Source organism: Geotrypetes seraphini, chromosome 6 (assembly GCF_902459505.1).
Source record: "Geotrypetes seraphini chromosome 6, aGeoSer1.1, whole genome shotgun sequence".
In the NCBI taxonomy this organism is placed as follows: Eukaryota; Metazoa; Chordata; class Amphibia; order Gymnophiona; family Dermophiidae; genus Geotrypetes; species Geotrypetes seraphini.
Window position 1 is genome coordinate 176853479 of NC_047089.1, and position 27256 is coordinate 176880734.

Consider the following 27256-nt stretch of genomic DNA (forward strand, 5'->3'; position numbering starts at 1 on the left):
CAAAAAAAGTACCACAGTATACCATTTTCAAAAGGATATTTATAATATTTTTCTTTCAGTCAGAGGTACTGACTGGAAGTTGAACTGGGAACATCAGTGTAGAAGGGTGGAAGTTTTACCTGTGTGCTACACAGGAAGCTGCATAGCAATTGTAAAATTAACTTCTAGAAGGAATAGCTGTTTGAGCATTGTTTGGGATTTAGATAGAGGTGGTTTGGGCTTCAGAAAGACGTTAGTCTGATAGATGTGAGTTCTGTGGATGGTATTTAGGCAACCATGCAAGTCATCCTTTGAGCTTTGTTTGGGCATCAGATAGACATTATTTGATACATGTTTCTCTGAATGGGATTTAGGCTGATTTGAGATCTTTCCAATGTGAACTTCAGGGATTTTATTTAGTGATCCAGCCACCACATAAACAGGATGCATCCTTAGAAGCATATTGAATTTAAAACTGACTAAAGAAGCAATGTTATTAGCTAACTAGCTGATTACCCGGCGTTGCCTGGATATTTATTTATCCCAAAATGTCCAACCCCCTACATGTCCCACCCCCTATGTCCCACATGTCCCACCCCCCACGTTAACCCCCCCACATGTCCCATATGCCCCACCCCCATGTCCCAAACCCCTACCCTCCACATGTCCCAAAGGAATGTCCCTCTCTATGGGGCTGAACTTAGACTTAAACAGCATCGGGAGTGTCGGTATTCATCTCTGCGAGCCCGAAAACTATGGGTTGGACATTAATATCTGTCGCTTTTGATAATCTTAACATATCACCCCCTTCCCACCCCCACAGTATTTTACCCCGTCCCACCTGCACAATATTTTTCCCCAGATAGTAAGTCATATGTTTACCAAGTTTGGTTGAAATCTCTCCATGCGTTTCAGAGTTATGCTGAGTATTCATCTGTGAGCCCGAAAACACTATGGGGTAGATACTAAAATCTGTCATTTTCAATCATTTTTACATATCCCCCACTTCCCACCCCCCACAGTGTTTGTCCTCAGATAGTAAGTAATGTGTATGTCAAGTTTGGTTGAAATCTGTCCATGCATTGAAGAGTTATGCTGGAACATATATACATACACACACACACATATATTCAAATTATAATGTGAAATATTTGACAAAATGAATACAATACAACTAACGCAAAACTTGATTATAAAGAACATTTTTAGTTTCACCTCCAGGAGCAAGAACATATAAAATCTTGGGTGAACCCACCCTTGAGCAAGCAACATAGAGTTGTGGGCCGCGAGACCCCCAGAACATATCACCCCAGGTAGTGAGGGATCTGCAAACCAAGTTTCGTTCAAATCGATCAAGCCGTTTTTGAATTAATGTGAGAATGGCAGCTTTTTACATTTTTTCCATTGACATGAATGGGTGAAATCTGATTTTCTGTTTGTAGCTCCGCCCACGTGTGTAAGTGGGCCGCGAGACCCCCAGAACATATCACCCCAGGTAGTGAGGGATCTGCATACCAAGTTTCATTCAAATCGGTCAAGCCGTTTTTGAATTACTGTGAGAATGGCAGCTTTTTACATTATTTCCATTGACATGAATGGGTGAAATCTGAGTTTCTGCTTGTAGCTCCGCCCACTTGTGCAGGTGGCCGCAAGACCCCCAGAACATATCACCCCAGGTAGTGAGGGATCTGCATACCAAGTTTCGTTCAAATCGGTCAAGCCGTTTTTGAATTACTGTGAGAATGGCAGCTTTTTACTTTTTTCCATTGACATGAATGGGTGAAATCTGATGTTCTGTTTGTAGCTCCGCCCACGTGTTCAGGTGGGCCGAGAGACCCCCAGAACATATCACCCCAGGTAGTGAGGGATCGGCATACCAAGTTTCGTTCAAAGCGGTCAAGCCGTTTTTGAATTACTGTGAGAATGGCAGCTTTTTACATTTTTTCCATAGACATGAATGGGTGAAATCTGATTTTATGTTTGTAGCTCCGCCCAGGTGTGCAGGTTGGCCGTGATACCCCCAGAACATATCACCCCAGGTAGTGAGGGATCTGCATACCAAGTTTCGTTCAAATCGGGCAAGCCGTTTTTGCGTTGGCAGCTGTTTTACATTTTTTCCATTGACATGAATGGGTGAAATCTGATTATCTGTTTGTAGCTCCGCCCATGTGTGCAGGTGGGTCGCGAGACCCCCAGAACATATCATCCCGGGTAGTGAGGGATCTGCATACCAAGTTTCGTTCAAATCGGTCAAGCCGTTTTTGCGTGATCGTGGCACATACATACATACATCCGATTTTATATATATAGATTACAGCACATGAAAATCACAGCTTTAGGGCTTCTTGCTCCAAATAACACTTTCTTTCTCACTAAACATTGCTCCAACCAGCTCATTCATCAAAGCAAAAAAAGCCCATAACTTCATTTGGCAAAGCTTAAAAACAGAATAAAACACATTACAGACCTGAATGTGGCTTCTAGTTCATTGCAAATGAAGGTGTCTAGTTGCACACTGGTGACCTCATTGTGAGATCATCAAGGTGCACCTGCAAGGTACAATGCCACAATTAAAAGATGGGCTAGGAGTTGAACTCACAACCTCTGCAAGGACTGTAAAAATCTATACAAATGTAATATGCTAATTATAGGCTCCTTTTACAAAGCTACAGTAGAGGTTTCTACTGCGGGCCGTGTAGTAAATGCTCCGACGCTCATAGGAATTCCATGAGCAATGGAGCATTTATCTCACCGGCCCGTGGTACAAACCTCTACAATAGCTTTGTAGAAGCCAGTGTATGATAAGAGCAGCTCAAACTGCTGCATTTAGTAGTGTGCTTGATATTGGTTTTGACTGAATGTTTCAGTAAGCAATTTTTTTTCCTGTTTTAATTTGGTTTGGATACTTGAGACAATTCCGATTGTTTTTTTTCAAGTGGTTTGTATTTTTAGAATCTCATTAAAATATTAAACATAATAATCTTGAGAGGTTGCTAATTAGGACTTATTGCTTCACCTGGCATTAGGCTAGTCCTTCTTAACATGTTTCTCTGGGCAATGTGAAGCTGGAGGCATGCCTGATGTGGTAGCACTTAAGGGGTTAATTCTATAATTGGGTGTTTGGTAGGAGCTTATTTTATGAATATGCACCTAATTTTCTCTATGGAATTTTAGTGTAACCACACAAATAAATAGCCCAAAATGTACACATATGTAAAATAAATCCGCTGATGTGTTATGATACAAATCCAATACAGCTGCTGTACAAAAAAGTGTGTAAATATTGTGGACCAATAAATGCAACACCCTTTCTATAGATTTCTATAGATTACTCCTGAGCCTATAACCTCTTAACTTCACCCTATACCCTCTCATTCGAAAAAGGTTTACCTCCAGCACATTATATATAATGCCACAGAGATATTTTAACATCGCTATCATATCCCCTCTATTCTGCTTTTCATCCAGAAAATACATATTGAGGTCTAAAAGCCTGTCCCTATATGCATTATGAAACCTATGGGGCCCTTTTAGGGCAAGATTCTCAAAACTTTAACGTGGTCGCTAAACTGTTTTCCGGCAGTTTAGTCTGCACACATTTTAGCGGTGGATTATCAAAATGGATTATCTCTGTCTTTAGCGAGGTTTCTAGCAGTCTCCGTCAATGGCATGCAAATGTGCTATTTAACATTGAAATGAGCCCTCCGGTGGATTCTTAAAAATCACCGAGGAATTTTCGAAGAGCGGCGTCGGCTTTTGGTGACAAAAAGCAGTGACTGGTCTGGGGATGCCGTTACAGTGCCACCACTTGTGTTTTGACTGTGACTAATGAAAAAATAAATGTGTATCTAATATATTTTAAAGTGGAGGGTAGTAAAATCATGCTTCTTTTGAGTTTTGGGGAGAGACGGGCATGTTTCATGCACGCTTGTTAAAAGCCAATAATTCTTCTTGAGTGCGTGTATGATATCCTTGACATGTGCATTTCTGGCTGTGAGTCTTGATTAAATTTTACATTAAAAACAATTACAAGATTTACCTGAATTATGCTAGTTTTTTGGAGAGAAAGGCATGTTTCATGCACGTTTGTTAAAAGCCAACGTTGCTTCTTGAGCATGTGCATGATACCCTTATTTAGTGTGTTTCTGCCTGTGGGTCTTGATTGAATTTTACTTTAAAAACAAATTACAAGATTTACCTGAATTAATATAGTAGTTTTGTGGAGAGAAAGGCATGTTTCATGCGCGATTGATAAAAGTCAGCGTTGCTTCTCTCCTCCCCTCTTCTTCCCTCTCATTCATCCAATAGCTCTTGTATGCCTATGATTGACATACCGCTTACAGGCACGTGTGTCGCAAGCATATGACGTAAGCATATTCTATGCTCAAAAAATGCCTGTGTGGATTGCATTGCATTGCTTTCCAGGACATGCACACATTCATGCCTCTTTCCTTGTATATTCTGTGCATGTGCCGGTCACTAGCACCAGCGACTCGACCGCATGTAAATTTAGCGAATCTTCCCCGCTGTCCGCCAATATCATTTGCATATGAGATTTTTGGAGAATGTCTCGCTTTTTAAAAATTTGCTATCAAAACAGCTGCATTACCAGGCCGTGGCTTTTTAACATGGTTTTCTGAGAATACTGCCTTTAGTAAACTGCACTACAAAGTGGTCTGTGCTGATTTTAGCGTGTGGGTTTCCCACACGCTGAGGCCACTTTTAGTGCGGCTGTAAAATGACTATATTTTCCATTTTCTGAGGGCCCCTTAGAAGGTGAGGAGTATCCTAGTAGTAGAGCTGCTGCCCTGAGATTGTGGAATCAAATCTCAGCACTGCTCTTTGTGACCCAGGGCAAGTCACTTAATCCTCCATTGCCCCAGGTACAAATAAGTACCAGTATATATGTAAAACGCTTTGAATGTGTAATCACAACAAGGCAATATACAAGTTCCATTCTCTTTCCTTTTTATCAACCTGCGGTAGAGGTTTTTATGACGAGCCAGTACGGTAAATGCTCCGATTCTCATATAATTCCTATGAGCGTCGGAGCGCATACCTCGCCAGCCTGTATTAAAAACCTCTAGTGCAGCTTGTTAAAAGGGGATAGGAGTATATTAATACTAATTGTTTCCCAATTAGTGTGTGGCCATTACTGCATTAGCCCTTACAACCACCTGTTTACTAGGCGTTAAGGGCTCCCATTCTAACCTCATGCTAATTCGTTCTCACAGTGATGCAACTGTGCTAACCAATTAGCTTATTCCCCACCTCCAAACACGCCCCCACACTAAAAGAATGTTTTAGTGTGTGGGTAGAGCACACCGATTCCAAATTGCCATGGGATGCTTGAGCAAGGTAGTGTCTTTTTCATCTGCGGTAAGCAAGTGCTAGTGCTTACTGCAGCTTAGTAAAGGACCCCTATGTTTTTTGGGGGGAGAGGGTTTGTTTATTTCTTTGACCCCAAATAGCTCATCCGTAGACTCACTAGTATTATTACATTAAAATATAATACTACATAATCTAAAATTATGAATGTTTATGCACACATTGAGGGACTAAACAATTATTTTTAATTGATTCACTCAAAACAAAGCCAGAAAAACATCTGTCTATCCTTAATTATATATAATATTATTAGGTTGTTGCTATAGCAAAATTAGATTGATTTCATGGCTATGGAGAACCTTATAAATAAAACTGACCTTTCTGTTTCAGTGGGATTAGTTCTATTGTTTTAGATGAATTCATTATAGTGTTTAATATTAAAATGTAACTGTCTAACTTATAATGAAGAATGCTTATGCTCACATTGAACAGGAGCATGATCATTTTTAATGGATTCAAACCCAACTGAGCCACAAAATCTGTGTAAGTCAAAATATTCTCTTGATGCCTGCAGACTTTAATTTAATTTAACTTTGATTGTGGAATTTATATTCTGCTTTGTTTTCCAAGGAAGGTCCAGCCTGAATACATCAAAAGATAAGAACATAATGCATAGTAAAACCTTACAAATCAAATCAATTTCTTTATCCCATGTTATCTTTACATTTATGAACAAAAGTAGTGACAATGTAAAACAAAACTGCTAATTTAGACCTCAAAAGAGATGTAAGATCTGGCAATTAACTTCTCAAACATCCAAACTTTTTAGCAGCCCTAGAAAGAGAAAATAAGATTCTTATCTCAGTGATTTAGGTAACAGGCTTCACAAGGATGGGGCACTTCTGTGAAGAGCGCATTCCCATATTAAGACCAGATGGCCATCAGGAATACTTGAAAAGGACTAACTTACCATTTTAAAAGAAACCAAATAGGAGTATAGATTATATATATATATATATATATATATATGTATATATATATATATACTGTACAATATATATGTATAATATATGTATAATATATGTATAATATATATGTATAATATATATATACTGTATATAAACTGAAATACTCTGGAGCAGAGCCTCTAATGATCTTAAGCATCTTAATGAACATTTTAACTAATAATATGAATTGAACTGGAAGACAGGGAAGTCCCCAGATACCAGAAGAAATTACTTGAGAGATTCACAGAGTAAAAGAAGGGATAATAGTTGCAGGTAAATAATTGAATTCTCATTCTAACTTGTATTTCTAGAAAGTGACATTTAGGACGTAGAATTTGTTTGTTAATGTGAAGGTGGGAGTTACATGTTTCCCCTCTATTTTCTATGTCAAAGGCTATGCAGTAGAGCCCTTGCACATGATAAAAGTAGCGGGTTGATATTTTTATAGGGATTTATGTGCTGGTTTCCAAGTGGTTTCCAGCTTAAGCATAATTCAGTGACATGGACTGCCAGATTCTGTATGGGTCACACAAAGGGCTAGATTCACAAAACAAACTGATCGTTTACCAATCGTTTTGCGACCCCTTTAGTGACCAAATTTCTCTCCGGCCCGATTCACTTACCTCTCTGCCAACCATCCTCCGATCCGTGCATGCAAATGAGGTGAAACGCATGCAAAGTAGGCAGGGACACGATTCACAACACAAAATTTCACATCCGACTGGGCTGGCCGATCAACTGAAGAAGTGACTGCTGGAGACCAGTTGAAAACGTCTTTCTGACCTTGTTCTCTGCCCTGCTCTGTAATCTCTTCTGCCTGCTCGCCCCGAATGCTGCCCTGCTCTGCCCCGTGTCTCCTGTATGCTCGCCCCGAATGCCGCCCTGCTCTGGTCTGGGGGGGGGGGGGGGAGGGAGATAAGGTCTCTCGCCTGTAGCTGAAAAATTAAAGGGTGAAAATGCATTATTTTTCATTAAAAAGTGACCGAATGCCGCCCTGCTCTGCCCCGCACTGTGAGCCTGTGGTTTTAACCTGCAGCCTTTAAGCAGGTTAAAACCACGGGCTCAATTAAAAAAAAAATTTAAATGGCAAAGCAAGCCAAGGCTCGTGAGAACATCGGAAGCACAGAGTAGTGGGTCCGTGTGATCATGTGTCTGACTTGTTGGGGAGGAGAGAGTTGCCGACGGGGAGTCCGAGAAAACCCAAACAAAAAACAAACAAACAAAAAACAGACACAAAATGCAAGCGCAGACCATCTGCAGGGAAAGCAGATGGTCTGTGCATGCGCGGGGATCGCATACCAGAGATCCAGGCAGGAAGATGGGGGCGTTCCTTCGATTGCCCCCATATGCATATTTAACGTTGCAGAATTTGTCGGACCTGCCCGGATCGGGCCTGATCGGGCAGGTGAATCTGGGCCAAACCTGGGCATGCAGATCCGCACATAAACCAATTAGCTAATTTGGCACTAACAATCAATGATTAGTGTTGATAAGTGCATAATTGGCAGTAATTAGCAGTTGCACAGAGATCTGCCTTACACCCTATTCTATAACACGCACACTTAAATTTCATAGCATGCAGCTCCATAGGGGGAGTGGCCATGGGAGGAGAACATTCCCAGAAATTAGGTGCAGTGTTATAGAATACCTGGATTGGAATGCTGTCCATGGGGTCCATTGGAATGCTGTCCATGGGGTGCAAGCATTTATATCAGCCATTAGCAGACATAAATGCTTGTGACCAAAGTTATGCACCAAGTGGCCGATTCTATAAGCGATGCCTAAATTGGCTGGCACCAGCCATTCGTCAATCACACTTAGGCGCTGTTTACAGAATCGTGGCTAGCGGTACCTATGTAAAAATGTAAGCACCCGAAATGTAGGCAAGGGTTTTAAAGGCCTACATTTCAGGTGCCTAAGTTTTTAGAGAATCACGCTTAGTGGCGCCTAAGTAGCACTCTGCCCATGGAAACGCCCACTTAGATGTTAGGTGCCACTAAGCACCATGTGACTGGCACCTATCTTTTATAGCATCATATAGGCAGCTATCGCCCAATTAAATTTATTTTAGCAATTACTGAGCCTATTAAAGGTATTTTGCCTATTAAATTAGGCACCCCTAAATGCAAACTAAGGGCTTCTTTTATGAAGGTGCGCTACGGGGGTTAGCGCGTCAGACATTTCATCTCGCGCTAACCCCCGCGGCTAGCCAAAATACTAATGTCTCGTCAATGGAGGCGTTAGCGGCTAGCGCGGCAGGCGGTTTAACGCGTGGTATTCTGTGCGTTAAACCCCCTACCACACCTTTGATAAAAGGAGCCCTAAGCTAGTATTTTGTAAAGGTCATACAGAGCAGAGCACTCTTTACAGAATACTAGCTTAATGTACATCATTTTGGCATCTATCTTTGGTTGCTATTTACAGAATTTATTACTAAATGGTGTAACCAGACAGACTTTGTGCCTGACCTGGTTCCAGTTAGTGTTTCTACTAAGACTCCCAGCAAAACCCGGAAGAGAGTAGGTAAAAGCTGTCCTAGTGAGGATCTGGCTGATTCCCAGGCTGACCACCAGAGGGAGCCTGAGTTTCCCAATAGTTCCCTAGACCAGCAATATCCAGGGCACCACAGGAGGAGCTCTAGAGCTGCCTTGAGGACTGCTGAATCAGCCAGGCTAGGGCGTAGCCCAATCAGTATAAAACCAGCAGCTGTGTACAAGCAAGGGAGCAGGTTAGGGAGAAGGTTGGGACCTTTCCTCCCTGAGAGTCTCCTTGGGCCAGGCAAGAGCGAACCAGTTACACCCATGGAGGTGCAAGAGGCTGGAGATATCCTGGAAGAATCTGTAGCTGAGCTGGAACTTCCAATGGAGACTAACAACCTGCCAGAAGAAATGAGCTTGGCTGAGGAAGCCATGGAAGTTGGTTTGTCCACCAGCTGTACCTGCTAACCATTGAAGAAACAGTGAGTGCATTTTGTTCAGCTTTCTTTGTTTGAGAGACTGTTCGAATGAAGCTGAACCTTGGAGGACTTTCTTTTTTACTGTTTTGCATTTTGGTTGAAGCTGATAGTGCCTGAACTGAGGGAGAGGTTTGCTATTATCTGGGAGGGAAAATTTGAAGCTATTATAAGCTGAAATTAAAGCAAACCTGAGGCACTCTCCTTTTCCTGGCAGTGCATTGCTTGGCTGTCAGAGGCTTCCTTTTTGAAGCAGTAACAATAGGGTACCCAGTGCCTTTTGCCCTATTGAGTTGTCAGAGTTTGTAAGGAACTGAATGCCCTGCTTAGGAGCAGGTTTAATTGATTGCTAAAGAAAGCATAAAGCCCAGTGAGATGAAGCAAAGAAAAAATATATTTTTTTTGTGTGTTTGAATTTATGTTTTGTCTGTTCATTATTCTGCTGTTTGAATTTGAACTGAAGACATTCTACTTACCTGTTGTTGGTAGGACTACTAATAATCCTGACTTTATTACCTTAAAGAAAATAAATCCTGAGTTTTGATTTACTTATTTTTCTGAAGAATTGTGGTTCATTTTTGCTTTTACTCTTGGTGTCAGTCCATGCTAGAGAATGACACGGTGACGGTTTACCCGCGGCCACCGCATTTAAGCCGCGGGTCACCGCCGAAAACGGGGAAGAAAACTAGCAGTCGCTGCGGTGACGGGGACAAGGCCATTCACCGACCGCGGAAACGGTGAACAGGTTTGTCCCCGCGGGCCAATGTACCCCCTTCTAGGAACCGCTATTTACCGCCCGACGCCCGATTCACCCCCCCAGCAGGACCGCTCGCACCCCCACCCCGAACGACCGCTCGCACGCGCTCCCACCCGCACCCGCGATCGGAGCAAGAGGGAGCCCAAGCCCTCTTGCCCGGCCGACTCCCCGACGTCCGATACATCCCCCCCCGGCAGGACCACTCGCACCCCCACCCCGAAGGACCGCCGACTTCCCGACAATATCGGGCCAGAAGGGAGCCCAAACCCTCCTGGCCACGGCGACCCCCTAACCCCACCCCGCACTACATTACGGGCAGGAGGGATCCCAGGCCCTCCTGCCCTCGACGCAAACCCCCCTCCCCCCCAACGACCGCCCCGCCAAGAACCTCCGACCGCCCCCCCCAGCCGACCCGCGGCCCCCCTGGCGACCCCCACGACCCCCCCACCCCCCTTCCCCGTACCTTTGGTAGTTGGCCGGACAGACGGGAGCCAAAACCGCCTGTCCGGCAGGCAGCCAACGAAGGAATGAGGCCGGATTGGCCCATCCATCCTAAAGCTCCGCCTACTGGTGGGGCCTAAGGCGCGTGGGCCAATCAGAATAGGCCCTGGAGCCTTAGGTCCCACCTGGGGGCGCGGCCTGAGGCACATGGGCCCAACCCGACCATGTGCCTCAGGCCGCGCCCCCAGGTGGGACCTAAGGCTCCAGGGCCTATTCTGATTGGCCCACGCGCCTTAGGCCCCACCAGTAGGCGGAGCTTTAGGATGGATGGGCCAATCCGGCCTCATTCCTTCGTTGGCTGCCTGCCGGACAGGCGGTTTTGGCTCCCGTCTGTCCGGCCAACTACCAAAGGTACGGGGAAGGGGGGTGGGGGGGTCGTGGGGGTCGCCAGGGGGGTCGCGGGTCGGCTGGGGGGGCGGTCGTTGGGGGGAGGGGGGTTTTCATCGAGGGCAGGAGGGCCTGGGATCCCTCCTGCCCGTAATGTAGTGCGGGGTGGGGTTAGGGGGTCGCCGTGGCCAGGAGGATTTGGGCTCCCTTCTGGCCCGATATTGTTGGGGAGTCGGCGGTCCTTCGGGGGGAGGGATGTATCGGACGTCGGGGGGGGGGGGCATCAGGCTTTCAGGATGGGGACAGACCTTCAAGGGGGGACAGTGCAGGGAAGTCAGGGAATTTATATTAATTAATTTTTTCTCTGCGTGTTTTGTTTTTGTATAGTTATTAACTAATATTTAACTAAGTTTTAAAGTTTTAAAGAATGTTTCCTTTATACGTAAATAAAGAAAAGTGAATGGGATTGCAGTGGCGGTGACGGGGCGGTGAATGGGGTGGCAGTGGCGGTGACGGGGCGGTGAAGAGGATGGTGAGACGGGGACGGGGCGGTGACGGGGATGGTGAGACGGGGACGGGGCGGTGACGGGGATGGTGAGACGGGGACGGGGCGGTGACGGGGACCAATTTTTTCACCGTGTCATTCTCTAGTCCATGCCTGCAGGGTGACTCCTGTCTGGGTCACACGCAGGTGTCGTTGCTTGTGTAACCACTGTGAGGTGCTGTGGAGGCTCGTTTAGGCCACAGACCCGGTTACAATGGATAAGTGCTAAGTACAGAGGGCCCAAAATTCAGCTTGTGGGAGCCAGCCCATCTACATTCTGTAGGCCACTGCGATCCCGGAAATTCAGTGCCGGGGGAGACGGGGCATATCTGGCCACCGGCTCTGAATTTCTGTTGCAGACTTAGCTGGTCAAGCTGCTATTCAGCTTTTAAGGCAGATTTATCTGGCCTTGTGCCTTAGCCGGCCAGCCGCTGAATAATCAGCAGTGACCGATTATGCTGTAAGATGTGAATGATGAGTGCCTATTATATAAAGCACTGAGTGCCAATTTTGGCTCCCAGATTTGGGCACCAGGACGTACACCTTCTGAAACTAGGTATGATTCCCTGTGCCCAATACGGCCACACATCCTTGAAATCTATAACACTTTGTGCAAATGTTAGGAATTTCCCTGACTCACAGATGCACCTCCCAAGGTCTTGTCCCCTTTTGGGTTGCATGCTATGGGATTTGTACACACATTGGTATAGAATAGTGCATAGCAAGAGATGTGTGCAAATTCAAAATATAATTTATTTGCACTAATAATATATATCAGCGGTTCTTAAATCTGTCCTGAAGGACCACCAGCTGGTCGGGTTTTCAAGATATCCCTAATGAATATATATGAATGAGATTTGCCTATAAAGTAGGTAGTAGGCATGCAAATTTCTCTCATGCATATTCATTAGGAATATCTGGAAATCCAGACTGACCTGGGGGGGGGGGGGGGGTTAAGAATCACTGATATATATGAATCAATAGAATATTTGTTTTTGTTTTGTGTAATATATAAGGTACACTTGACAATAACCCAAATTTGATTTTTTATGGTATGTCCCTTAAACACCTTAATTCTATATATTATGGGCATACACCCAATTTATGTGCACAATTTAATTGATAAATGAACCAATTATTTGGGACTAGTAATTGGGCAGTAAGGCCCTGATTCTAATAATGTTGCTGTAAGATAGGTGGCAGTAGGGAGTGGCTTTAGGTATATGGCCAATCAGAGCCTTCGGCCATTCCCAGTACATCCTGCAGGGATAATCAAATGTTTGATGAGACTATCTAGGCCAGTGTATCTCAAACTGTGTGCCAAGGAACACTAGTGTGCCTCCTGAGATTTCAGGTGTGCCGCGGTACACTGGGGAGGAGGAGAAGTTCCAGTGCCAGCTAACTACCTTTAGGACGTGCCTCTCGTGGCGAGAGGCACGTCCTGTAGGCAATCAGTGGGTGCCTGCATCTATTATTCTTTCTGGCCCTCTCCTTCTGCCACCCCCTGTCTCAGGGTCCACCATGTCTCAGGGTCTACCCTGTCTCATGGTCCACCAGGAGGGCATTAACACATATGCGGACATCAACATGATGATGTCACGCATGCGCGTGATGTCATCACAGTGATATCCGTGCACTTCCAGGTGCCTCGAGCCACGGCCACTACCTTTAATATCAAATGCCTGGATGTACAGATAGATGATTTTTGGAAAAAAAAAATTAGATGTACTTTTCGAGAATGGATATTTTGCTGCTGCTGACTATAGGTGAGTAGCACCCTTCGTACAAATCGGAATTAGACTTTTCTATTACACCCCTCCATGTTGTTTAACTCACTTTTTTTATACCAAACTTTTCAAATGCACTTTGTATAAAATGTTATAAGGCACATTTTTCTAAGCATAAAATATGCATTTACAGTAATATGTATAAAGTAATATAATACAGTATGGGGCTCATAATCAAAAGAAAAAAACGTCTAAAAAGTGGCCTAAATGGCTACTTGGACGATCAAAAACCCCGATCGTCCAAGTACCCATAATCAAAGCTGGTTTTAGACGTATCTAAAACCAGCTTAGGCCTTTCCCCTGCCTCTAAACGCACAGAGAGAAAAGAGGCATTTTTAGAGCAGGGGAAAGGGCGGGCGGTGGGCGGGAGGTGGGCTGACCTAGGCCTAGGCGTGCAGCAGGTATAACCAAAACATTTGATAGGTTGCCTAGTCGGCACTTATACATTTTGACTTAGACCAAGTCAAAACAGTATAAGTGCCGAAAAAGGGGCCACTGAGCTGATCGTGGCTGCTGCGATCAGCTTCTCCTTTGCCTAAAAGCTCTTGTTTTGGACGTTTGGGGCTTAGACTTTTTTTAGGTTGATTATATGGTATAAGTTTAGATGTAGCGGTGGTCTGGGCGTTTAAACAGCTGAATGTAGAGGCAGGTCATTATCAAAAAAACCCTCCTTTTGAACGTTTTTTTTTTGATTATGGACATTTTCCCTGCTTCTACTTTCAACGTTTAAGGCCTTAGGCCAAAAGGGGACTTAGACGTTTTTTTTTATTATGCCCCTCCACTTGTTTGTTTTTATTTTATATAATACATGAGATATACTTAATGGTAACCCAAACTTTGATTTGTGTGTGTGATTGACCTTTTTGAAATTTAATTTGGGGATTTTAAACATTATGGGCTGGATTTTGTAAATAGTGCTCAAAATTTTGCACACACAAAAAAAAAAATTGGCAATGAACAGTATTCTATAACAGGTGTTTGAGGTTTGGTGCGCTTGATAGAAGAGCATGCAGTTCTGGGATTCATGCTCGACTTTGGATGCAAGGAGTTACACCAACTGAATCAGGTGCAAATAGCATGCAAATTGGGTGCAGATGTACACTATTCAATAACATTGCACACCTTTTAAAGGTATCACCTCAGATCCACCCATGCCATTCCTATGGCTACACTCCTTTTGCAGATCGATGTGAAAACACTTAAGTGATATTCTATAAATGGGCACATAAGTGTGTTTTCATGTCAAAATGCTGTTTCTGCCCCATTTTAGCACCTTGCATCCATTAGAACACTTTTCCACACCAAAAGTACCTAGTTTAAGATTTTTATTTCATTTATATAGTTTAAATATATACTTTTCATATTATATATACATTTTAGCTGTCATATCTACATAATTATTTACAGATCATTTTTATCATTATTTTATGATTTTGAATGTTATTTATTTGTTATTATGTTATTTATTTAGATATTTATTTGTTGGTCTATTCAACTATGTTTTACATATTTATTTTCTGGTTCATTGACTTGAATTTTAAATGTGTTTAGACTCCTGAGGCAGACTCTATGGTCGAAACACGACTCGAATCAAGTCATTTTGATAGGTAGGTTATAGGGATAGGATTAGAGGTAAGTTACAAAAATTAGTCAGGGCCCACTGTTCAGGCAATAGGCCTGATGGGCTGCCGCGGGAGCGGACCGCTGGGCAAGATAGACCTCTGGTCTGCCTCAGTGGAGGCAACTTCTTATGTTCTTATGTTCTTATATACTGTAGACTCAATAAAGGCTCTTCATTTGTACTTCTTTTTCACCGCTGGACAACTTTGCCATTGGCTCACCACCCATTCTCCTGTCGTTGTGTCTTCCACAGTTAGGTGCCAACAGATACCATTGCCACACCTTATGTTTTGCTTGAAACATGTGTGCAAAATTTACTGTAATTTAGTAAAAGGGTTCCATTGTTTTACTGAATTCATTTTTAATTTATATTTGCAATTAAAAGCATTTGAAAGGACATGTATGGCAAATAAGGTTATCAACTGTGTAGAAGTGAGGATAATTCTTTTTCCCTATAGTTACATCCATAATAAATAGGATAAGGACAGAAATCAACAGGTCATATGTTTCAGATTATGGAACTCACTCTCATTTACTGAATCTAGAAGCAAGAAATAGAAAATTTCTGGCACATTTCAAATGTTTATTGTATTTGGACAGACAACTGGAAAGAGTATAAAACATTTTACAGTAGAATGAGTTTTGTAGTGCCTTTGAAGCAACTGAATATATTTACACACTCAGAAACTATTACTTTCTATTGCATCTCTTCCATTTACTTGCATATTATACATTATTTTAAAGGACAACATTGTTATGAATAAGGAATATTTTCTTTTCATTTTCCACATAGACACTGTGAAAAACCCTTTACTAAAAAAGGGTAAAAAAAGGTATGGAGCTGTACCCAATTGTGCACCTTACGAATTTCAAATAGTCATCATTTTGCACAAGTGTGTTGCTTGCATGGTTTCTCTGGAATTGTGTTTTCTTTCTAAAAAAAAAAATAAATAAAAAAAGTAAAATCACAGCTTTGGAGAAAAAGATGCAATTTCAGAACTGTGCAAGAAAATAAACATGAATTTGGGCTTTTATTGCTCTGGTTCAGGGGTTCTGTTAAAATGTTACAAAGGAAAGAAGTAAAAGAGAATAGATAGATCATGCCCATTCATTGGTCTCCTCTTTGATCTCATTTCAACACCTAAATTAGGTAGGATGAGCGAAGAGCACAGGCTAGGAAGTGTGCTGTCATTAAGATAAGAAGAGCAAAAAGCACATGCTTCAGATTTAGATTAGAATGAGAATTTTGTAGGTGATCTTGTGTGAGAATGGAAACAAGTGTGAGGTTTTAAAAAGGGCAGTGACACAGTCTTTCTGTGTGAAGCCTTTGCATACTGTTTTGTGATATTAATTGAGAACGAGAAAGTGTACTAGTGTGTGAACAGCATAAAGCTGAAGAAGTGATTTAATTAATCAGATCATGCATAGTTTGAAGAAGTAACAACAACAAAAAAAAGAAACAAAAAGCTGCAATGGTATTTGAATCAGCAACCTATCTGCTCTGTCACATAGCTATCTTAAGCATTAAACTATTCCTCCACATGAATGGGTATGTGGTCATTTTTTAATATGCGTCCTCTGTTACCACAAAGCCATCCACGTCCCTTATTTTGTCCCATTCATAATTTGGACATTTCAATTTATAAAATCAATGTTCATGCTGGATATTTCCAGCACATGGATATCCATCTTGCATGTATTTTGTCTTCTTCAACTGTCATCTTCGATTCCGACCTCTCGGTTTCTACACACATCCAACAAACTGCTTCTCGCTTTACATCATCAAAATTTGCTCCTTTCTCTCTGAGCACATTACCCGGACCCTTGTCCACAGTCTCATAATCTCACGCTTAGATTATTGCAATCTGCTTCTAACTGGTCTCCTGCAGTGCTTCCTCTTCCCTCTGCAATCTGTGCAAAACTCTGCTGCACAATTCATCTTCTGCCAACCTCGTTACACTCATGCCATCCCTCTCCTTAAATCACTTCACTAGCTTCCTATCTGCTTTTGCATACAGTTCAAGATCATATTGCTTACCTACAAGTGTGTTCATTCTGCTGCCCCTCAATATTTCTCCTCTCTCTCCTTATACACCTCCAAGAGAACTCCATTCCTCAGATAAGCTTCTCTTAGTTGTACCTGTCTCCTTCACTGCCAATTTCAGACTTTGTTCTTTTCATCTAGCTGCCCCCTATGAATGGAATAAATTACCCAAGTTTGTCAGCCAAGCCCCTTCCCTTCCCTTGTTTAAAAGCAGACTGAAAACCCACCTTTTTGATATAGCCTTCAATCTATAACCCTACTCCCTACTGCCCACCAACCCATCCAGCAGATAACCATTCCTCTTAACGGTATCCATGATATCCTGTTTGTCTGTCTTGTCTGTTTAGATTATAAGCTCTTTTGAGCAGGGACTGTCTTCTTTGTGACTCTGTACAGCGCTGCGTATGTCTGGTAGTGCTCTAGAAATAATTAATAGTAGTAGTAGTAGTATTTTAGAACAGGCCATATCATTTCTAAAATGAACGTGAGATAAGCATTCATTTGTAAGGTTTTGACTTGGACATTCACATTCTGAGCTGGATGTACTTTCTAAAATGCCCCTTTCAGTGTGTCACATAAAAGCATGTGGAGGGGCATAATCTAAAGGGACGTCTAAGTCCGTTTACGTCCATCTCGCAAGTCATCCAAAGTAAAAAACCAACTTAAGACACATTTTCGAAAGATACGTCCAACTTTTTTTTTGTTTTGAAAATCGTCTAATTATACGTCCTGCCAATCTGATCGTCCAAGCCACTAAATCATCTATCTTTATACCACATTTCCCTCCAACTTTCCGTCCAAGTCCAAAACACCTAGAACAAGCCCTGTTGGATGTGGGAGGAGTCTGCAAAGTGATGGACTGCATACCCAGACATGCCACCTAAATGGCGGGGTACCTTACAGGGCACTGCTGTGAACTTCACAAAAAGGGTGCCATGGCTTTTCCTCCCTACAGCTCCCTTATAGGTCATGATGAGCCCTCAAACCACCTCCAGAATCCCCTAGACTCACTTATCTACCACCCCAATAGCCCTTATGGCTACAGGAGCCACTTATATGCCAGTACAAAAGGGTTTTGGGGGTGTATAGGGGAGTGCACATGTTCAAGGATCAATGCAGTGATTACAGGAGCTTATGGGCATGGGTCCTCCTCTCCATGAATCCCTAATCCACCCCCAAGATGACTTAAGCTGCCTCTGGGCTGGATGACTAGGCTTTCCTATGCCAGTTGGCCAGGTGATGGTCTGGAGGCTGAATTTTAAAGTTATGATTAAAATTTTTATGGGGATGGGGGGGTTGGTGATCACTGGGGTAGTATATGGGGGTCTGTTTTATGTGTTTGCAGTACTTATCTGGTGGCTTTAGGTGGGTTTTTGTGACTTAGACCATGGTCTAAGTCACAACGTCCAAGTTCCGTCTAGACTCTGTTGTAAAACTTTCAGTTATAAATGCTGTACGACTGAGTCTAAGCTGGCCCACATCCTGCCCATCTCCCGCCCTTGACATGCCTCCCGAAATGCCCCAGCACTATGAAGGCCTAGGTCGTTTAGAAATACGTCCAAAACCCATTTTTAGTATCGGCACTTGGATGTTTTTGAGAAATGTTCGTCCAAGTGCCGACTTAGGCCGGTTTTTGGACGTTTTTCTCTATCGATTAAGAACAAGCTCCGAACCACATAGGGAGGAGCGATGACAAATCGGCCGAAGCCTTGGGGGCCAATCGGCTAGGCGCAGGGGGGGGGGGGGAAGGGGGGTAGGATAGATTAGGGTGAGCGAAGGGGAGGTCGCCCCTTTCGATCCGGCTTCACATGAGGCTGACGCGGCTTCCCCTTCCGCTCACCCACTACAGCAACAATGTTCTGTCTCTCAGCTTACATGAGCTCTCCCGCGGAGCTGGAGCCTGGTAGGGCATCTTTGTGAGCGACTGGGGCTGAAACGTGAGGGCCGCGGCACACGCGGCCAGGGGCAGTCCCCGACCCATGGGGAGCGGAGGGTGGATCGCGGCAGGCCTCCTACTTAGCGGGGTCACTCCCCAGGTGATTCGCCGACTCACTCTGCTCCGGCGTGCACTCCCACCCGCTCTGCGTGGCTGTCTTCCTTCACCTGGAAAGGGGGATGGGGGCCTCCGGCCGCGCGTCTGCGGGCCGCGGGCTCCGGCGGGGCCCATCGCTGTCTCCCTGCCGCCCGGCCGAAAATATTGCAGACACAGTGCAGGACAATGAGAGTTACTTATTGTTGTTTTGATAGTGCGGCTGTTGAGGAGTCGCGGCGTCGGCCGCCCCGGCTTTCAGGGCCGCCGACTCCCTCCTCCCTGACCGCATGTCGCGTTGACGTTCGGGGACGGCACAGAGGGGGCGGCCCGCCCTGAACGTGCGTGCGGGTCCGCCTGCCTAGGAGCGCCGCGCCTTCCTGCCGCTCGGCTTCCTGGTGCCGGCTCTCCCCGCGTGTGGCTAGTGCAGTAGAGGGAGGGGTGCGGCTTGTGAGGAGTCGCGGCGTCGGCCGCGCCGCCTTTCGGGGCCGCCGACTCCCTCCTCTCTGGCCGCAGGTCCCTAAATCCCTCCTCACATGCCGCGGGCCGCGTGGGGACGGGCGGCCCGCGGCGTCGACAGCGTTTGACCGGCGCCACGTGGCGCTGGCGTGCAGGGCCAGCGATTCCCTTCCTCCGCGTGGGGGCTGGCGGCTCGCGGTGAGCCCGGCCAGAGCTCCGGGTCGGCGCGCCCGCTGGCCACGTGTGCGGCTGCCCAGCCCCCTCTCCGACGAGGGAGGTGGTGGACTGGAGGAAATCTTTGCTGCCTTGCACCAAGGTTTCGACTCCCGGGCTGGGATTTAGGAGAGCAGCGGCGCACGCGGCGCTCCCCTCCTCACAGACCGCGAGCCGCGTTGGGGGCCAGCAGCTCGCGGCGCGGAACGCTCGGACCAGCGCTCCCCTCCTCCCTGGCCTATAGGGTAATTTCATTTCTATTCTTATTTCCAAGTCCGCCCAGTTTTCTGTGGAAGATTATGGTTAAATTCTGCAGAAAGGCTGTAAAACATCTGTGACTCTTTTAAGAAGGTTTTGCTTGCTATACCTGCATTAAAATGTCAAGTGGTGGTGAAAATCTCCCCTTTATTCTTAAACAATATTAAACATTTACAGTTTATGTAAAATTTACCATAAAAAAAAAAAAAATTAAAATTGTTAACAAATAAAAACTTAGAAAAAAGTTAGGGATCGATACTAAGCTGGCAGTGGGGTGCCAGCGTTCGGGCCAGCGATTCGCGATTCCCTTCCTCGCGGCTCTAAGCCTCGTGCTGGCCAAGCGCTTTTGGTCGGCGCTGCGGGGTGCCGCCGTTCGGGGCCAGCGATTCCCTTCCTCGAGGCTGGCGTCGCACGGCACCGATTGAGTCCGACGTATGTCCCCGGCCGTCGCAGCTGGATCGTCCGCAGTGGCCCAACAGAGGGTTGACCACCCACTTGGCCCCTCTCTAGCCTGTGCTGGTAGCCCGATTAAGGTAAGATGTTATAGGCTATATGCTTAGCGGCCATTTTATGCATGTCTGTGACCAGCATACGCTTTAGATGCTATTAAGCTTATTACTGCATTACTTTTATTCATGCTATGTGCCATTTTATGCTACGCAGGCTATTGTGTGCTATTTAAATGCTATTGCACGCTATTATATACGATAGGCCATTATATGCTAATTTGGCTATTTATATATGCTATATAACAACTTTCAACAACAACAATATGGCTCCAACGCGCTTGTCTACTGTTAAATGCTATTGCAGGCTATTATTTGCTATTGGCCATTATATTCTTGGTTGGCTATCTGTATGGCTATCTGTATTTGCTATGCAACGTGGCACCAACGCGCTGGTCTCCAGCTGGTTCTCTGGCTATCTGTATATGCTATGCAACGTGTCACCAATGCGCTAGTCTCCAGCTGGTTCTCTTGCTATCTGTATTTGCTATGCAACGTGGCACCAACGCGCTGATCCCCAGCTGGTTCTCTTGCTATCTGTATTTGCTATGCAACGTGGCACCAACGCGCTGGTCTCCAGCTGGTTCTCTTGCTATCTGTATTTGCTATGCAATGTGTCACCAATGCGCTAGTCTCCAGCTGGTTCTCTTGCTATCTGTATTTGCTATGCAACGTGGCACCAACGCGCTGGTCTCCAGCTGGTTCTCTTGCTATCTGTATTTGCTATGCAACGTGTCACCAACGCACTGGTCTCCAGCTGGTTCTCTTGCTATCTGTATTTGCTATGCAACGTGGCACCAACGCGCTGGTCTCCAGCTGGTTCTCTTGCTATCTGTATTTGCTATGCAACGTGTCACCAACGCGCTGGTCTCCAGCTGGTTCTCTTGCTATCTGTATATGCTATGCAACGTGGCACCAACGCGCTGGTCTCCAGCGGTTTCTCTTGCCTGCCTTTGTTACTGACGTCTGTATACGTCTATCTTATGCATATTTATAGAGCCAGCCTCACTGTCTCTATTCTTTTAGTACTTCTTATAGACATGCTGGCTCAACGTAAGTCGCGAGCAAAACGTAAGCCACGAGCAAAACCAGCAGCTCAGATACAGCCCTCAGCGACTAGTCAGAAAAAGACTAGGACTACGCGTGCCACAACATCAGCGGCTCTAACAGCCGAGGCTTCCACGGCCTCAACTGCAGCGGCAGCTTCTACGGCAGCACAATTTCAGCAATATACAACAGCAGAGGCTTCCACGGCCTCAACTGCAGCGCCAGCTTCTACGGCAGCACAAATTCAGCAATACACAACATCAGCGGCTCTAACAGCAGAGGCTTCCACGGCCTCAACTTCAGCGCCAGCTTCTACGGCAGCACAATCCCAGCAAGATCTAGTTGCCTTAATGGCGGAGTTCCAGAGGCAGATACTTCAGCACGGGGTTCAAACGGTGCACCAACGACTTCTGCACCAGCACCGACATATCCACCTCCAGCACAGCCGATGTTACCAGCACAGCCGCTGTTCCACAACAGCTGATATCTGGAATCCTGTACTCGCAATCAGCGGCAGTACGATAATCAGCATCTGGGAGGTAAGTTCGATGCACGAAGGGACAGGGCTTTAGAGGGATATAAATGGAATCGGCGTGCTCACATATCGGCTACAGATAGAACAATTTTACTTTGGTTATATGAAAGTTATAAAGGGATAGAAGCTGGGACCTTAAGGGGTCTACTTTCGCTTTATCCATTTAACGACTTACATATGGGATTTATAAGACCTTCAGAAGGAGAGTTTACTTTACCTCAACAGCATCTACGGGACATTATGTCCGATGCCTCCCTTACGGCTTGCAGTACTTCCAGACCTACTACACACAGGCTAGGCTTATCAGTACATTGGATATGCTCCTCTGTACATCGGGTAGGTTTTTCAGTACATGGGATATTCTCCGCTGTATCAGTACATTGGATATGCTCCTCTGTACAAGGGCTAGGCTTATCAGCACATTGCATGTGCTCCTATGTACAGTGGCTAACCTTATCAGTACATTGGATATGCTCCTCTGTATCGGTACATTGGTTATGCTCCTCTGTACATTGGCTAGGCCTATCAGTACATTTGATGTGCTCCTCTGTACATTGGCTAGGCTTATCAGTACATTGGATATGCTCCTCTGTATCAGTACATTGGATATGCTCCTCTCTACATTGGCTAGGCCTATCAGTACATTGGAGGTGCTCCTCAGTACATGGGTTAGGCTTATCAGCACATTGCATTTGCTCCTCCGTACATTGGCTAGGCTTATCAACACATGGCATTTTCGGCCTATCAGTACATTGGATGTGCTCCTCAGTACATTGGCTAGGCTTATCAACACATTGCATTTGCTCCACTGTACATTATCAGCGCATGGCATTTGCTCCTATATACATTGGCTATTGGCTAGGCTTATCAGCACATTGCATGCGCTCCTCTGTACATTGGCTAGGCTTCTAGGCTTATTAGCACGTCGCATGGGCTCCGCATTGGCTAGGCTTATCAGCACATTGCATGTGCTCCACTGTACATTTGCTAGGCTTATCAGCACATTGCATGTGCTCCGCTGTACATTTGCTAGGCTTATCAGCACATTGCATGTGCTCCGCTGTACATTTGCTAGGCTTATCAGCACATTGCATGTGCTCCTCCGCTGTACATTTGCTAGGCTTCTCAGCTCATTTCATGTGCTCCCCTATACGGCCTATCAGCACATGGCATGTGCTCCTCTGTGCATTGGCTAGGCTTATCAGCACATACAGTTGCTAGGCTTTCAGCACCTAGGTACATTGGCAACGCTTATCAGCACATCGCAAATGCTCTACATTGGCTAGGCTTATCACAGCAGAGGCTTCCACGGCCTCAACTGCAGCAGCAGCTTCTACGGCAGCACAATATCAGCAATATACAGCAGCAGAGGCTTCCACGGCCTCAACTGCAGCGCCAGCTTCTACGGCAGCACAATATCAGCAATATACAACATCAGCGGCTCATTGGCAACGCTTATCAGCACATTGCATGTGCTCCTCGGTACAGTGGCAACGCTTATCAGCACATCGCATGTGCTCTACATTGGCTAGGCTTATCACAATATACTATGGCTGGCTATGCTCTTTACATGCTATTTTCTGCTATTATATGCAATTGGCCATTATATGCTATTGCTGGCTTGCCATTATATGCTATTGCTGGCTATTGGATGCTCTTTACATGCTATTTTATGCTATTATATGCAATTGGCCATGATATGCGATTGGCCATTATATGCTATTGCTGGCTATTGGATGCTCTTCACATGCTATTTTATGCTATTATATGCGATTGGCCATGCTCTTTACATGCTATTTTATGCTATTATATGCAATTGGCCATTATATGCTATTGCTGGCTATTGGATGCTCTTTACATGCTATTTTATGCTATTTTATGCTATTATATGCAATTGGCCATTATATGCTATTGCTGGCTATTGGATGCTCTTTACATGCTATTTTATGCTATTATATGCGATTGGCCATGCTCTTTACATGCTATTTTATGCTATTATATGCGATTGGCCATTATATGCTATTGCAGGCTATTGTATGCTCTTTACATGCTATTTTACGCTATTATATGCGATTGGCCATTATATGCTATTGCTGGCTATTGTTTGTTGCATATATAACTTGAGTAAGCTGAGACAATGAAGTTAGCAGGACCTTGGCAACTATCAGTTGATGAAGTTTGCATATATCAGTTGATGAAGTTACCCGTACCTTGGCATATATAGTTGGAGCGCGGTACCCGTGCAGTGGGTTGCGTATATTTCATTACACTGAGGCGATTCATAGCGAAAAGTTATTTCATTACACTGAGGCGATTCATTGCGAAAAGTTATCAGTACCTGAGGCGATTCAGTACGAAAAGTTATCAGTACCTTTGCATACCCATGCAGTGGGTATCATATAGGCCGCAGCTACAGCACTTGGGGGGAACCCGCGATAAGCGAGGTGTCGCTATCCCGGGTAGTGGAGGGTAAGCACAGCATATGAGTCAACGACATACACCTTTACATTGCTTAGGAAATTGGGCATGTCACCTTGCTTGGACGGCAGGGAGGCCAGGCCCTGATCTTCACAGCAACGTACTGCTGATGAGAGGACACATCCTTGAACGGGATAGGTCCAGCGAGCAGGGGAAGCTGTTACGGCAACTCAGATTCGGAGAGGATGAAGAGGCATATACTGTGCACATGATCATGTGGTGGTCATACCTGATTGGTTATTCTGCTCAATTGATGATAGTTGTGATGTAATAGTGCTGTTATGGCTGCGGCCTAATAAATTCCACACTAGTTGAAAACGCTTGTGTAGTGTCTTTGTTTTCCGGACCAAGGGGTCGAGCACCAAGTGCTGAGTGCACGATTTGAGAACAAGCTCCGAACCACATAGGGAGGAGCGATGACAAATCGGCCGAAGCCTTGGGGGCCAATCGGCTAGGCGCAGGGGGGGGGGGGAAGGGGGGTAGGATAGATTAGGGTGAGCGAAGGGGAGGTCGCCCCTTTCGATCCGGCTTCACATGAGGCTGACGCGGCTTCCCTCCCGCCCACCCTCTACTTCTGTCGCAGCCAGACTGGAAAGGAGGGTAAGCACAGCATATGAGTCAACGACATACACCTTTACATTGCTTAGGAAATTGGGCATGTCACCTTGCTTGGACGGCAGGGAGGCCAGGCCCTGATCTTCACAGCAACGTACTGCTGATGAGAGGACACATCCTTGAACGGGATAGGTCCAGCGAGCAGGGGAAGCTGTTACGGCAACTCAGATTCGGAGAGGATGAAGAGGCATATGCTGTGCACATGATCATGTGGTGGTCATACCTGATTGGTTATTCTGCTCAATTGATGATAGTTGTGATGTAATAGTGCTGTTATGGCTGCGGCCTAATAAATTCCACACTAGTTGAAAACGCTTGTGTAGTGTCTTTGTTTTCCGGACCAAGGGGTCGAGCACCAAGTGCTGAGTGCACGATTTGTGAGCCCCATACTGTTTTTTCAGTGTACATACTTTTACTTGCAGGATCCCTGGTGTAATTTTATTAAAATCCTTTGCACATCAATCTAGGATTGATCTGCCAACTCAATTACAGCATCCTGAAGATGAATCTAGATTCAATTCTATGATCAGGTCCTTCTCTCCCCTAGTCTATAGTAACACTCAAGATATCCTTTGAAATAAAAATGTGGATTTGTCATTAAGCAAAGCAAATGCAGTGAAAAGATGTTTGCTACTGAGTTCAATAGCATGGAATGTTGCTACTTTTGGGGGTTTTGCCAGGTACTAGTGACTTGAATTGGCCACTGTGAGGATGGCTATTGAGCTAGATCAGGGGTCCCCAAAGTCCCTCTTGAGGGCCAAATCCAGTCAGGTTTTCAGGATTTCCCCAATGAATATGCATGAGATCTATGTGCATGCGCTGCTTTCAATGCATATTCATTGGGGAAATCCTGAAAACCCGACTGGATTCGGCCCTCAAAGAGGGACTTTGGGAACCCCTGGGCTAGATGGACCATTGGTCTGACCCAGTAAGGCTTTTCTCTTGTTCGTATGATATATCTACTGTCTCTGAATATCAAGCTAGATATGCATTTATCTGATATCACATTTTGCATTTTTTGACAAGAAATGTGTTCAAGAATATTCTCCAATCCTCTTTGCCTGCTGAAGATTGCAGGTTAACAATATTCAGATAATTTTATTAAGGCATGCTAACCAATTTAGCACGTGCTAAATGCTAAGACACCCATAGAATATAAAGGATGCCTTAGCATTTAGCGCACACTAAATTGGTTAGTGTGCCTTAATAAAAAGACCCCTTTATTTGAGTATCTTAGATTGAGTAACTCTCAAAGATATCTGGACTAATTATTTTGAAGATCAACCTTTTTATTTATCACTGTGGGCTCCTTTTACAAAGCCACGCTAAGGCCTTAACGCGCGGAATAGTGCGTACTAAATTGCCACACGTGCTAGCCGCTACCGCCTCCTTTTGAGCAGGTAGATTTTCAGCTAGTGCACGCTATAGCGTGCGCTAATCCGGTGCGTGCGCTAAAACATTTAGCTCACCTTTATAAAAGGAGCCCTATAAATAAAATCAGCAAAACATATTTACTTTTTGCGTTAAACTGTATTATGTTCTTATTTGAAATGGTAACTCATTGCAGATATCTTTCAGCCATTACAATATTATTACTTTTATTGCCAGAATAAACTAAAGCAGTGTTTTTTAAACCTGTCCTGGGGAACCCCCCCCCAACCAGCTGGGTCTTAAAGATATTCCTAATGAATATGCATGAGCAAAATTTGCCTATAATGTAGGTAGTAAGCATGGAAATTTCTTTAACGCATATTTATTAGGGATATCTTGAAACCTGACTGGCTGGGGGGTCCTTCAGGACAGGTTCATTTTAACATTTTCATAAAAAATTTTAAACATGGCTATTCTCTAAATTGTAAACTTATGTTATTTTCTATATATTTTTTTAATATTAATGTAAACCGAGTCGAGCTTTATTATGTAAAGATGACCCAGTTTATAAATCTAAGTTTTAGTTTAGTTTAGGTTTAAGAATCGCTGAACAAAGTACTGAGAACAAAGTATTTGGAGGAGAGTTTAACTTGTCTCCAATGCAGTGTATTGTATAGTTTGAATATGGAGACAGACTGAAAGATCTCAGTAGGTATACTATGGCTTGAAGATGAGAGAAAGGAGATATGATAAAGCATTTAAAAACCTCTGAGATGATCTTCTTTCAATAGAAAGGCAGCTCTAAAACATGGAGGCATTGGATGAAGGTGAAAGATAGACTTGGAGTAATCTAAGGAAATTTTTCTTTATAAAAAGGGTAATCGATGCTTTAGACTGC

At 44.6% G+C, this 27256-nt stretch overlaps 1 protein-coding gene across 4 annotated transcripts in view; it reads left to right on the forward strand.

Moving 5' to 3' along the window:
- NLGN4X (neuroligin 4 X-linked) overlaps positions 1 to 27256 on the forward strand; it is a 423295-nt gene that overhangs the window by 113608 nt on the left and 282431 nt on the right. The gene's annotated exons all lie outside the window — the stretch shown is intronic.